Here is a 12,082-nt window from a genome sequence, read left to right on the forward strand (position 1 = left end):
TTGGGTCAGTGGTTGCAATCTCCCCCTGCCGCCTTTACTTTTCCCCTAGTTACTGTGATTCCTGTTGTTTTCATGGTTGTTGTGGTGCCCCTTTATCTTTATGGCTCTCCCGGTAAGAGGATGTTCCTGTTATTGGTCTTTGAAGGGTTACAGCTTTGCATTCTTTTAGAAGAAACATATGCTTCTTAGTAAAATATGCAGTGCCCGTACCCTCTTATCTGGCCTGGACATTACCTATTACCTTGAAGATTCTACAATTCTCATATTCTCGTATGCTAGTTTCTACTCCTAACTGTGATCCCTTCTTAGCTACTAATAACTCCCATACTATTTCTATTTTTTTCTAAAATATATACACATATATACATGATTCAAGGTGACAATTCCCCTCTTTGGAAGTTTCAAATATTTCATTTGAACATCTTCCACCATCTCTGGTTAGCATCATGTTTCCGACAAAGACAGTCTTCAGTATTGCCTGTTTCATACAGTTAATTATGATGATGATGATTATTGCAGTCACTGGAAGAATCAAACCCTGGGCTAAATTGGCTAACTGTCCTGTAAGAGACCATCCACTCCCACTTTGCAGAATTTTGTTTATCCAATTGTTCTTGGCACTCTCCTGTAATTCTTGGGTTCCCATTGCTACTCGTCTAATTTGGTCAATCTGTTTATTTAGGTCTTCAGTCACATTAGGAATGTGAACACAACAATGTTCCTTATCCAGGTTTGAATATCCACATAGTCCCTTTTCTTTGGCCGATAACAGATCTAAGGCTAGACAATTTTGTAAGGTCATTTCACTGTTTGCTTGCACCTGTTTGTTTATTACAAGTAACCCCTGCTTAGTTGCATTCTCCAAACTATTCATCTGCCGCGTTAGATTTGCAAACAGTACTCGGTTCTCGTAAGCCATTATTCCGGGGGCTAACACTGACTCCATGGCGCACCCGACATTCGGAGCTGTTGATGGGCCATGCCATGGATCCTTTTTAAATTCTCTTTTGAGTTTTCCCCATAACTGAGGTGTAATGGGATTCTTTTTCCATAATGGACACAATGTTAACGCTCCTAAGGTAATTTGGTGATTTGGGATATCAAAATGAAGTCTGTTTGTCCAAGTTCCATCACTTAAGACCCACACAGTATATCCTGGAGATGAAATAGTTTCTGTGTGGCATTGGACTTGTCTGTGTGCCATATGTTGTGCTACGTGTTGTTCTACAATTAAATTTCGACACTGACATCCAATTCGCAATGCCTTTTCTACCCCGGTTATGTTTTTCAAGATTCCCATATGAGAGCAGTTGAATACCTGAGTACAGTTCCATTTGGGGACGTACTCTCCTTCTTTGGGATTTGTAATAATCTCTTTATATTGATTTTTAGTGCTTCCAATTTGTCCTATCCAAACCACCATGAACTAAGGTTCATATACCTCCATTTGTCTGCCATTGGCTTTTTCCAGTTTGTCTTATACATATATTTTCCTTGTTGTTGGTTAACCAAATTGGAAACTGTGTTTCTTACATGGTTACTATTGACTGACCAACACAAAGATTCTCCATTTGGTAACAATGCAAGAGTCCCATTACACTTCCTATTTGTTACTGTCCAGGTTATAATTTCTCTCATCGGAATTTTGGTTTGTTGATCAGTTATTTGACTCCAGTTTACCAAGGGAAGGTCTCTTAAAGTCAGGATTCCCCATTCTATTGGATTTTTACTAGAATGTGGAATTGGGAGGCAAGTGGTAATGCCCATAGCATTTTGTAATTTACCAAATCCCTGAATCAATTTCAAGATCAAATTTTCTTCTAATCCCTCAATTCTTGCTAACATCACTAGATGAATCACTATAGAATTTTGGCCTCCATATCTCCATCAAAATCATAAACGAGATTACGATGACTACAAATAAGAATATGCCTTGTGTACAATCTAAATCAACATAAGCGATACCCTGATCCCAAGTACAATTCATGAATTGTCCCTTTTAAGTTTCAGTCGTAAAGGGCTTTCATTCTGTTTCTCCACAGTCCACTTCTCCGGTGGAAGTCCTTTCTTAATCCAAGTGTGATGATTCCACGGCTCTACTCCATCCAGCTTGACTGCAGTATATGTAGTCAGGAGGACTTGAAAGAGTCCTTTCCAACGTTCTTTCAGAGGTTCGTCGTTCCAAGTTCTTAGATGGAGAACTCAATTTCCCGGCTGAAATTCGTTAACTGCAGTATCCAGGCCCAAAGGGGTTCTCGAATGTAGATACCTGTTAAGGGAAGACAAAACCTTCCCTAGAGAAATCACATATTCCTTAAGATATTGTTTCCATATTAATTCTATGGATCCTGGCTCATGATTAATACTTTGATAAGGTCTCCCGTATAGTATTTCAAAGGGGCTGACCTTTTGTCTAGACCTTGGTGTAATCCTTGCTCTTAACAATGCTAACGGGAGAGCATCTGGCCGCTTTAATTGCGCTTCCTGACAAATTTTATTCAATTGCCTTTTAATTGTTTGATTCATTCTCTCTACTTTCCCACTAGACTGCGGTCTCCACGGTGTGTGTAAATCCCACTTTATTTCTAATATTCTTGCCAATGACTGAAGTACTTTGGCCACAAAATGGGGTCCTCGGTCTGAGGACATTCCAATTGGGATCCCGAAACGAGGAATTATTTCTCTTAATAATACTTTAACTACTTCTCTGGCCTGATTGGTGCGACAGGGAAAGGCTTCTGGCCATCCAGAGAAAGTATCCACTAATACTAACAAATACCGATACCCACTTTGCCTGGGAAGCTCTGAGAAATCTATTTGCCAGTAGTCGCCGGGAGTATTTCCTTTCTTAGTTTTCCCGGGTGGAGGTCTGGGTTGAGTTCGAGGATTGTTTCGCTGGCAGATTTCACGCTTCTCGATAATACTCTTGGCTATATTTCCCATCCCTACACTTAAAGTGTGGAGTTTAACATTGTCCATGAGAGCTTCTACCCCCCAATGTGTTCTTCTATGATCTTTTTCCATAAATTCTCTCATAACGTTTGGAGGTACTACTACTCGATTATCTTCTGTGGTCCACCATCCATCTTTGTTCTTCTTTGCATTGAGCAATTTAGCTAATTGATCATCTTCCTCGTTATAAGTCGGTGGTCTCTTTAAGTCTTCATACTTCTCAGGCCATATTCCCAAAACTTGTTGTTCTTCTGCTGCTCTTTTAGCTGCTAAATCCACCTGTCGATGCCCAATCACTTCAGGGGTATTTCCAAATTGATGAGCCTTACAATGCATGATTACTACTTGTTCAGGCAGTTTAATAACCTGCAATAATTTTCTTATTAGTTCTCCATACTTAACTGGTGTTCCTTGTGACAAAAGGAGACCCCTTTCTTTCCAAATTGCTCCATGTGCATGAACTACTCCAAAAACATATTTAGAATCTGTCCATATGTTCACAGTCTTTCCTTCTGCGAGCTCTAAAGCTCTTATTAATGCTACCAGCTCTGCCTTCTGGGCAGACATGTTGGCAGGGAGGGCTTTTGCTTCCCATTCATCCAATTCTTCTCCTCCAATAATAACTGCATATCTGGCTCTTCGGACTCCATTGATCACTTGGCTGCTCCCATCTATAAACAAATTTAATTCTGCTGAATCCAGAGGTATATCTTCCAGATCAGTCCTACTCACATATAACTGTTCAATTGTTTTTAGACAGTCATGTTCCAATTCAGTTTCCCCAGGCAACGGTAACAGGGTGGCTGGATTCAAGGTGGTTGTTACTTTCAGTTCCACATCATCTTGTTCTAATAACACAGCCTGATATTTCATCATTCAACTAGGGGATAACCAATGTCCCCCCTTTTGCTCTAGAACTGTTGTCACAGCATGTGGCACCTGTACCGTCGTTCTTTGTCCCAGAGTTAATTTCCTAGCTTCCTGAACGAGCAGCACAGTCGCAGCGACGGCTCTTAGACAAGAGGGCCATCCTTTGCTTACTTGATCTAGTTGCTTAGAAAAATATCCAACTGGTCTTTTCCAAGATCCAGTCTTTTGGACCAGAACCCCTAGCGCAGCATGCTGTCTTTCATTCACAAAAAGCTCGAAAGGTTTTTCCAAATTAGGAAGCCCTAGTGCGGGTGCCGACATCAAGGCTTCTTTCAATTTAGAAAAAGCTGTTTGGCATTCTGGAGTCCATTCTAGAAGTTCCTCTGTACCTTTCACAGCCTCATAAAGGGGTTTTGCAATCGGTCCAAAATTGATAATCCACAGGCGACACCACCCGGCCGTTCCCAGGAATGCTCTTAGCTCTCGTTTAGACACAGGCTCTGGTATTTGACAAATTGCCTCTTTTCTCTCTGGACCAAGGCTTCGCTGACCTTTGGTGATGGTGAATCCCAAATAAGTCACTGTCTGTTGTGCAATTTGTGCCTTTTTCTTCGACACTTTATACCCCGCTGCTCCTAAAAGGTTCAAGAGATCAATGGTATACTGTACAGAGTCCTCTAATGTCCTTGTTCCCAAAAGGATATCATCCACATACTGTAGCAGAGTTATTTCTGGATTTTCTTTTTGCCAATCCTCCAATTCCTTCGCTAGTTGATTTCCAAAGATTGTTGGACTATTCTTAAATCCTTGCGGAAGAACGGTCCAGCACAGTTGAGCCTTTCGGCCAGTTTTTGGATTTTCCCACTCGAAGGCAAATATCTTTTGACTTTCAAATTCCAAAGGGATGCAAAAGAAAGCATCCTTCAAATCTAATATTGTGAACCACTGATCTGTTTCTTTAATTGCAGTCAATAAAGTATACGGATTTCCTGCCACTGGGTGGACATCCTGCACAATTTGATTTACTGCTCTCAAATCTTGAACCAGCCTATATTCATTTGAATGAGGTTTCTTTACTGGTAAAATCGGAGTGTTATACTCCGATTGGCATTCTCGTAGCAGTCCATGAACCATAAACTTTTCTATTATGGGTTCTAAACCCTTTCTCTCTTCTAGTTTAATAGGATGTTGTTTTCGTCTTACCGGTCGTGCTCCAGGTTTCAATGTGATGTTTACCGGTTCAGCAGTGCGTGATCATCCTGGGATCCCGGAGGCCCATACCGGTGGGGGCACTGCATTCAATATCTGTGGAAGAATGGTTAAGTGAAAAAGGACACAGCTTAATTGATGTGAGCAATCCAGCCTTTGATGGGGCCTGGGAGCCAGAGATCAAGGTGAAATTCCCTTGAGAACAGCAGAAGGAGTACTTGGTAAAGCAAGATAAGCGGGACTAAGCCTGGGAAAGTGCTGATAAACCCCCCTTTGTGAACAGTGCGTGAACGGCAACTTTGTACCAATCGTATAACTGTTTTAAGCGCGTGGACAAGTATAGTTATCCAATAGAATAGTCGCTGTTAGCGCGTGCTTTGCTTAGCTTCTATATAAACCTGTTAAGTAATCTGAATAAACGAGAACGACCATACTCATATTGAGATTCGTCGTTACTCCGGGTCCGTCTCCCACTCCGACATCTGGTAGCAGAGGATGGTTACTCGCCGATGAAATCTCCGTGACTGCGGTAAGCAGCTAGAGGACGGGAGTGGGAAACCACGGCTGAGAGAAGCTCTGCCTGGAGCAAGAAGCAGGGCAGACGCCGGTGTGAGGTCGCTCCTCACCTCTCAGGCGCAGTGATGGAAACAGAAGCTGTGGCCACGTTGCTCACTGGAATCCTCTCTAAGAGAGGGATAGAAGCACCAGTGAAGCAGTTAATTAGGTTGATTAAGTTGGGACAATGTTGGGGTCACTTTTCTGACACCTGCATGTTATTTTCCATATTGGAATGGTGAGATTTTGGAGGAACAATGTGGCAGAAAACAATAGAGGGGGATGAAAAGGACGAAAAGGAAATAAAGGCGGTTTGTGGACTCTGGAACATTGTCTTGGAAACTTTGAAAGCGATGAAGGTGGAGAGGGAAGTAGCTTGCGCTGCTGCCCAAATGTTAGGTCCGGGAGTGTCTAAAGATAAGCCCGAAAACAAACCGGGACCTATTGCGCGATTTTTTGGGCTGCCTGCCGTGAGAGGCGCGTCTGGAACTGTCTGTAAAAATGTTTCTGAACTGCGTGCTATGGCGGAATCAATGCAGGCGCCAGAAAAGGCGGAAGTTCCTGTTAGCAGAGTTAATGCAAACTGTGAAGCGAATGCGGAAGTAGCTCCGCCAAAACCCCCTGGAGGGGCGGGAGCGACAAAACCTAACGACTTGGGCGGAACAGCCTGCCGACTTCCCCCTGCAGCTCCGCCCAGTGAACCACCCTCCGCGCCTCCGTTGCCGCCCTCAACCTCGTTCTATCCGCCTCTACCTCCCTGTACGGAATCCTCTGGAACTACCACACCATCTAGCGGGGAGGAGCTGCCACAATCCTCTGATGCCACTGCAAAAGTGTTGCAAGCAGTTTTAAAACGTCTTGATACTCTGGAATTACAAACAAAAAGGAAAGGAGAAGCTGTGCCTCCATGTTTAATGAACCCTCCAGCGCTCCCTAGAACCACACGCTGGAGTGGTGTCATCAAAGATGCAATTCTAGAAGGACACTGGAAGCCTGTGGGGGGGCTGAAGGCCCTGCGACATTAGCGTTTCTGGTTATACAGGAAAATGGGCAAGGAAAGTGGGGAGAAAAAAAAAAAGCCAAATATGGATTATATTGCAACTGGTATCCTCTTATGTATGCATATACAAAGGATAATTAGCTGTAAAGCCTTCTGTGAGACATTTTATATGGAAAACTATTTACAAAATGTATCGGGTGGCACCAGACAGCTGCCTAAATTCTGGAATGAATATCTGCTAACCATTTATATGCCAAGATTGTCATTCACAGTTACTTTGTAACTGTATCCAGACCACTAAAGCAAAAACATTATTTGGCAAGTATTATTATTTCATTATTAACCATTATTATTTCATTATAATATTAAATTAAATATTAAATTAAATATAAAATTAAATTAAAATTAATAAAACTGTTTAATTAAAATTACTAAAATTAATTTTTATGAAAATTATTAAAATTATTAAATTATATAATAAATTAAATATAATATTAAATATGAAATTAAATTTCATTATAATATTAAATCAATATTATTTCATTATTGATCATTATTGAATTTTTGTGAATGGTAATATGAAAAACTACTCAAGTTCTAGAGATGACTGAGAAGGATTGTCGTGCATAGTACTACTTAGTTATTGTAACTTTTCATTGCTTAAATTACAGTTAAAGGGTTTTTTTTTCCTTTTCACGTTTTAAGCATCTTGATCCTATGACCTAGACATACAGTACTCAAAAAAAAAAAAAAAAAAAGGGGGGGGGGGGTCAAGGGTCTTTCCCCAGATTGCGATGATGAACCTACCCTCCTCAGTACTACTGAGAGAGTGTTCCTGTCCCTGCTCATACCTGGGGGGGCAGCAGGACGAGCCCTGAAACAGGTTGGGCAATTAGCCTGTTGGGCTGAAAAACAAGCAAATGTCACTACCCAGGTAATAGAAACGTTATTAGAGGATCAAAATAGCTTACGCCACGCAATTTTGCAAAATAGAGCAGCAATTGATTTTTTGTTATTAGCCCAAGGTCATGGTTGTGAGGATTTTGAAGGCATGTGTTGTATGAACCTGTCTGATCACAGTGAATCAATTCACAAACAACTACGATGGCTGAAGGAGCATGCCAACAAAATTCGACAAAATCAAGGGTTTTTTGATGAATGGTTAACCAGTTTGTTTGGGTCCTTACCATCATGGCTGAAGGGTTTGTTAGCTGAGGGATTACAACTTTTAATAATTTTAGTTATCATAGGTCTGTGTTTTTGTGTAGCATGTAGCTGTGTCAAAAAGGCTTTTAGAACCATGATAAATCATGCCTGGATCGCTCAAAAACAAGAAGGGGGAATTGTGGAAGAATGGTTAAGTGAAAAAGGACACAGCTTAATTGATGTGAGCAATCCAGCCTTTGATGGGGCCTGGGAGCCAGAGATCAAGGTGAAATTCCCTTGAGAACAGCAGAAGGAGTACTTGGTAAAGCAAGATAAGCGGGACTAAGTCTGGGAAAGTGCTGATAAACCCCCCTTTGTGAACAGTGCGTGAACGGCAACTTTGTACCAATCGTATAACTGTTTTAAGCACGTGGACAAGTATAGTTATCCAATAGAATAGCCGCTGTTAGCGTGTGCTTTGCTTAGCTTCTATATAAACCTGTTAAGTAATCTGAATAAACGAGAATGACCATACTCATATTGAGATTCATCGTTACTCCGGGTCCATCTCCCACTCTGACAAATATCTCTTCCGGGATTGTCTCAGGGTCCGGAGTCTCTTGTGCTTCTTCCTGCACCATTAACACTTGCGCTTCCAGGGCTTTTTCTTCCGGTATCTGTACCTGTATATTGCCTTTTTCAAAAACAATTTGTCCATTTAGTTTGTTGAGTAAATCTCTTCCCAACAAAGGCATCAGGCAATCAGGAACGTATAAAAATTTGTGAGTAATAACTCGATTTCCAATTCCACGCTTATTAAGCGGTTGGAAGAAAGGCCTTACCTCCCTTTTCCCTGTGGCTCCAATAATAGCTATATTTTGTTGACTCAATTTACCCTTACAAGTATTTAACACTGAACATGTCGCTCCTGTATCTATTAGAAAATCTACCTTTTCATTCCCCAACTTCAAGGTAACCAGGGGTTCTGTCGGGGAAACTTCTGATTCATCCCCCGGTCCCCATCAATCTGAATCCTGACCCAGAGTAAGCAGCTCTTCCACCTTGGGATCTTCTTGTTTTCTTGGAAAATTCCTCCGGAATCGATTCTGAGGGCAATCCCTCTTCCAATGCCCCTTTTGTTTACACAAAGCACACTGATCCTTATTCAAGGGTTTACCCTCCCCAGGTCTAAAGAAGGAGGTCATCATAGTCCCTCCATTTAACCTATACCCATCATTTCGCCTTCTACTATTTTGGTTGCCTTCTGCTATTGCTGCAGCCAGCAGTTGAGCCTTGCGACTCTCTCTCTTAACTTGCTCCTTTTCTTGTCGCTTCTTTTCTTCCTCCTCCCTGTTATTATACACCTTCCACACCACCTCTAATAACTTGTTCATAGATCTTGCCTCTTCTCCTTCTATCTTTTGCAATTTTCTCCTAATATCAGGATTCGACTGCCCCACAAACAAAGTCACAAACGTTAGTGCATTGGCCTCTCTCTCTGGATCCAAATCGGTCCATTTCTTAGCCACTTCGCATAATCATTCAAAGAAGGCTGATGGAGTTTCATCTTTCTCCTGTACCACCTGATATAATTTAGACAAATTTTTCGGTTTCAGAATCGCATTCCTTACACTGAACAATATCAACCTCTGATATTCAGTTAACAATGCTCTTTGTGCCTGATTGTTAGGATCCCAATTTGGATTGGTGGAGGGAAAATGATCCTCCAGTCTTCCTGCCTGTGCATCCTGGGCATGAACCCTCTCTGCTTCTTCCCTAGCCTTAACCACAACAGTCCTCTGTTCCTCATATGACAACAATGTCTTTAACAACACCTGTATATCTCTTTCCAAGCCCTTAAGTCTGCTACTGAGAAAGGAGTTTTAACCCACACCAGCTCTCCTGCCAGACCTACTGCCTGCCTTAAGGGTGCTTGCAGCACTGCCGCCCCCTCCTCTCCTAGTTCTTCCTGCTATCAGACTGAAATTCTCCCCTTCACTTTCATCATCACTGTTAGCATCACCTTCTCCGGCTTCCCCATTTCCACACTGGTCATTACCTCCTCGTACATTTCTTCTCTTCTACAAAACAGCATTAACTGTAACATAGTATTATATTTCAAAGTTCCATTGATTACAATATTCCATTAACTTTTTTGTGATGACAGGTCACCTCCAAACTTATTCCAATGTTTTAAAATACAACCTAATGGAGAAGCTTTAAGTATTTCTCCTTCTATGGAAGATATGTTCCCCATTTATAATATTGTACAATAATATTCTTTTTTACAATCACCAGCAATAAATGATTACCAATACAAATGAGCTGGACCAAGCCAAAATTCTGCCTGCTTCGGTCATCACCGTAGTAGCACAGGAGAGACCAATATACCAGTGCAGCTCTAATTAACCAAAACCAATTCAGACCATAACCAGCAACATTTCAAAATAACAATGTCTCTATCCTGGTATCAATCGGCCACTCACCACCCACCAGGGAATCGCGAGAGGAGTCCCTGGACAAAGTCCTCCAGTGCATGCTGGAGTCCGGCTCGTGATCCTCCGGCGGTAGCAAGTGTTGATCGAAGTCCGGTCTCAAATTTCGAAGTCCCATGTGGGGTGCCAAAACTGTTGCCTCGCTGTAAAATAAGTCCCGAAACACACAGAGTATGTTGAGAGGGGAGACATTGCTTTATTCTGCGCAGGGTGCAAGGTGGAATATTTCCATAAATCAAGCACACCTATTGTAATTCTCTTCAGTATTTATACATGAAAGTTAACACACCACGCCTATCTAATACATAATCATTAGACTGACTAAGCATCCTCTTCTTCCATTGGTCCATATTTTCTCCGCTTCGATTTAAAGCTACAGTGTGATTTTAATTCACTACACATGCTCACAAGGAGTGCGTGGGGGGGTAGTCCTTTCGTTCCTCAATTGGGTCGGTGGTCGCGATCTCCCCTGCCGTCTTTGCCTTTCCCCTAGTTACTGTGATTCCTGTTGTTTTCATGGTTGTTGTGGTGCCCCTTTATCTTTATGGCTCTCCCGGTAAGAGGATGTTCCTGTTATTGGTCTTTGAAGGGTTACAGCTTCACATTCTTTGAGGAAAAACATATGCTTGTTAGTAAAGTATGCATTGCCCGTACCCTCTTATCTAACTTAGGCGTTATCTATTACCTTGAAGATTCTACAATTCTCATATTCTCATATGCTAGTTTCTATTTCTAACTGTCTATGATTCTCACACTCTAGTATGCTAATTTCTATTCTAACTGTGATCCCTTCTTAACTACTAATAACTCTTATACTATTTCTATTTTATTCTAAAATATATACACATATATACACGATTCAAGGTGACGTGTGTTTTGGGAGTTATTTTACAGCAAGGTAACATTTTCATATCTACTCAAGCTGAGAGCCTCAGCAGGATGATCCACCCCATACCCATTTCTGCACCCTTCTGGGATTGGTTCCAGATACTGCCTGGGTGGCTGCCTGCTTATTTAGATCAGACTGCAAATGACCTTACAGAGAAAATGCAACTTGCTTTCAGTCAGATCAGCAAGCTGTGGCTCACCCTGTAGTCATACACTTAGATGGAGCAAGGAGTCCACGTAACTGAAAGTAACTCCCCTTTTCTGTTCTTTGCAAGTTAATTTTCAACTGATCCCCCCGAGATGCAGCAGCAACCACGCACAGGGGAAGTGGTGAGCATCTCCAGTAGCCGGGGGGAGGTGGGGGGAAACACTGCATCGCCTTTTGGTGGCAGCTTGCGGGGCGGGTAATTTCAGGCTGACCTTAAGGTACAGCCTAGACCCCAGCAACACGTGGTGATACAAACCCAGAGGGGTGTTGCATGCCATAACTGGTACGCACAGATGCTTACAGCCCAATTGTCACCGTAGGAAGGGCAGGTTTAAGCAGCACTGCTGACACCAAGGAAGGTCCCACGTTTTGTGCAGGACCTACTCTGGCTGTTGACATGCTCCCTTCGGCTCTGGAGTCCCAGCCCACCCAAGTCCCCTGCACCTACATAAAAAGTTGTCGCCTTGCCCAAGGACCTCCAACGTAATAGGGTGTAGCTAATAACTGAACCGAAAAGAGATATTCACAAACTTTCTTCCCGCAACCAAAAAGGAAGAACGCGCAGCTAATTGATAAACCTCCAGCAGCCCCCCAGGGTGTACCAGTAATGACTGGTACCGTTACTGATTGGCTGATCATGTGTGTTAGGGCACCATAGGGCAGTGGATGAGGTTCTGTCATTGGCTGGTGGTTTCGTATCCCCACGGATTTTGACTCTTTCTTTTAGTCATCTGCGCTGAGTGGGTCGTGGTACGATGA

At 42.3% G+C, this 12,082-nt stretch overlaps 1 long non-coding RNA gene across 1 annotated transcript; it reads right to left on the bottom strand.

Moving 5' to 3' along the window:
• Positions 1-39: 39 nt before the first annotated feature.
• LOC142402942 (uncharacterized) lies at positions 40-12,078 on the bottom strand. The gene is made up of 3 exons (XR_012773525.1): positions 11,772-12,078; positions 10,226-10,833; positions 40-162 (listed from the first exon to the last, which is right to left on the bottom strand). It is a non-coding gene; the product is annotated as an uncharacterized LOC142402942 (long non-coding RNA).
• Between the last annotated feature and the right edge of the window lie 4 nt (positions 12,079-12,082).

This window comes from Mycteria americana (assembly GCF_035582795.1).
Source record: "Mycteria americana isolate JAX WOST 10 ecotype Jacksonville Zoo and Gardens chromosome Z unlocalized genomic scaffold, USCA_MyAme_1.0 Scaffold_18, whole genome shotgun sequence".
Classification (NCBI taxonomy): Eukaryota; Metazoa; Chordata; class Aves; order Ciconiiformes; family Ciconiidae; genus Mycteria; species Mycteria americana.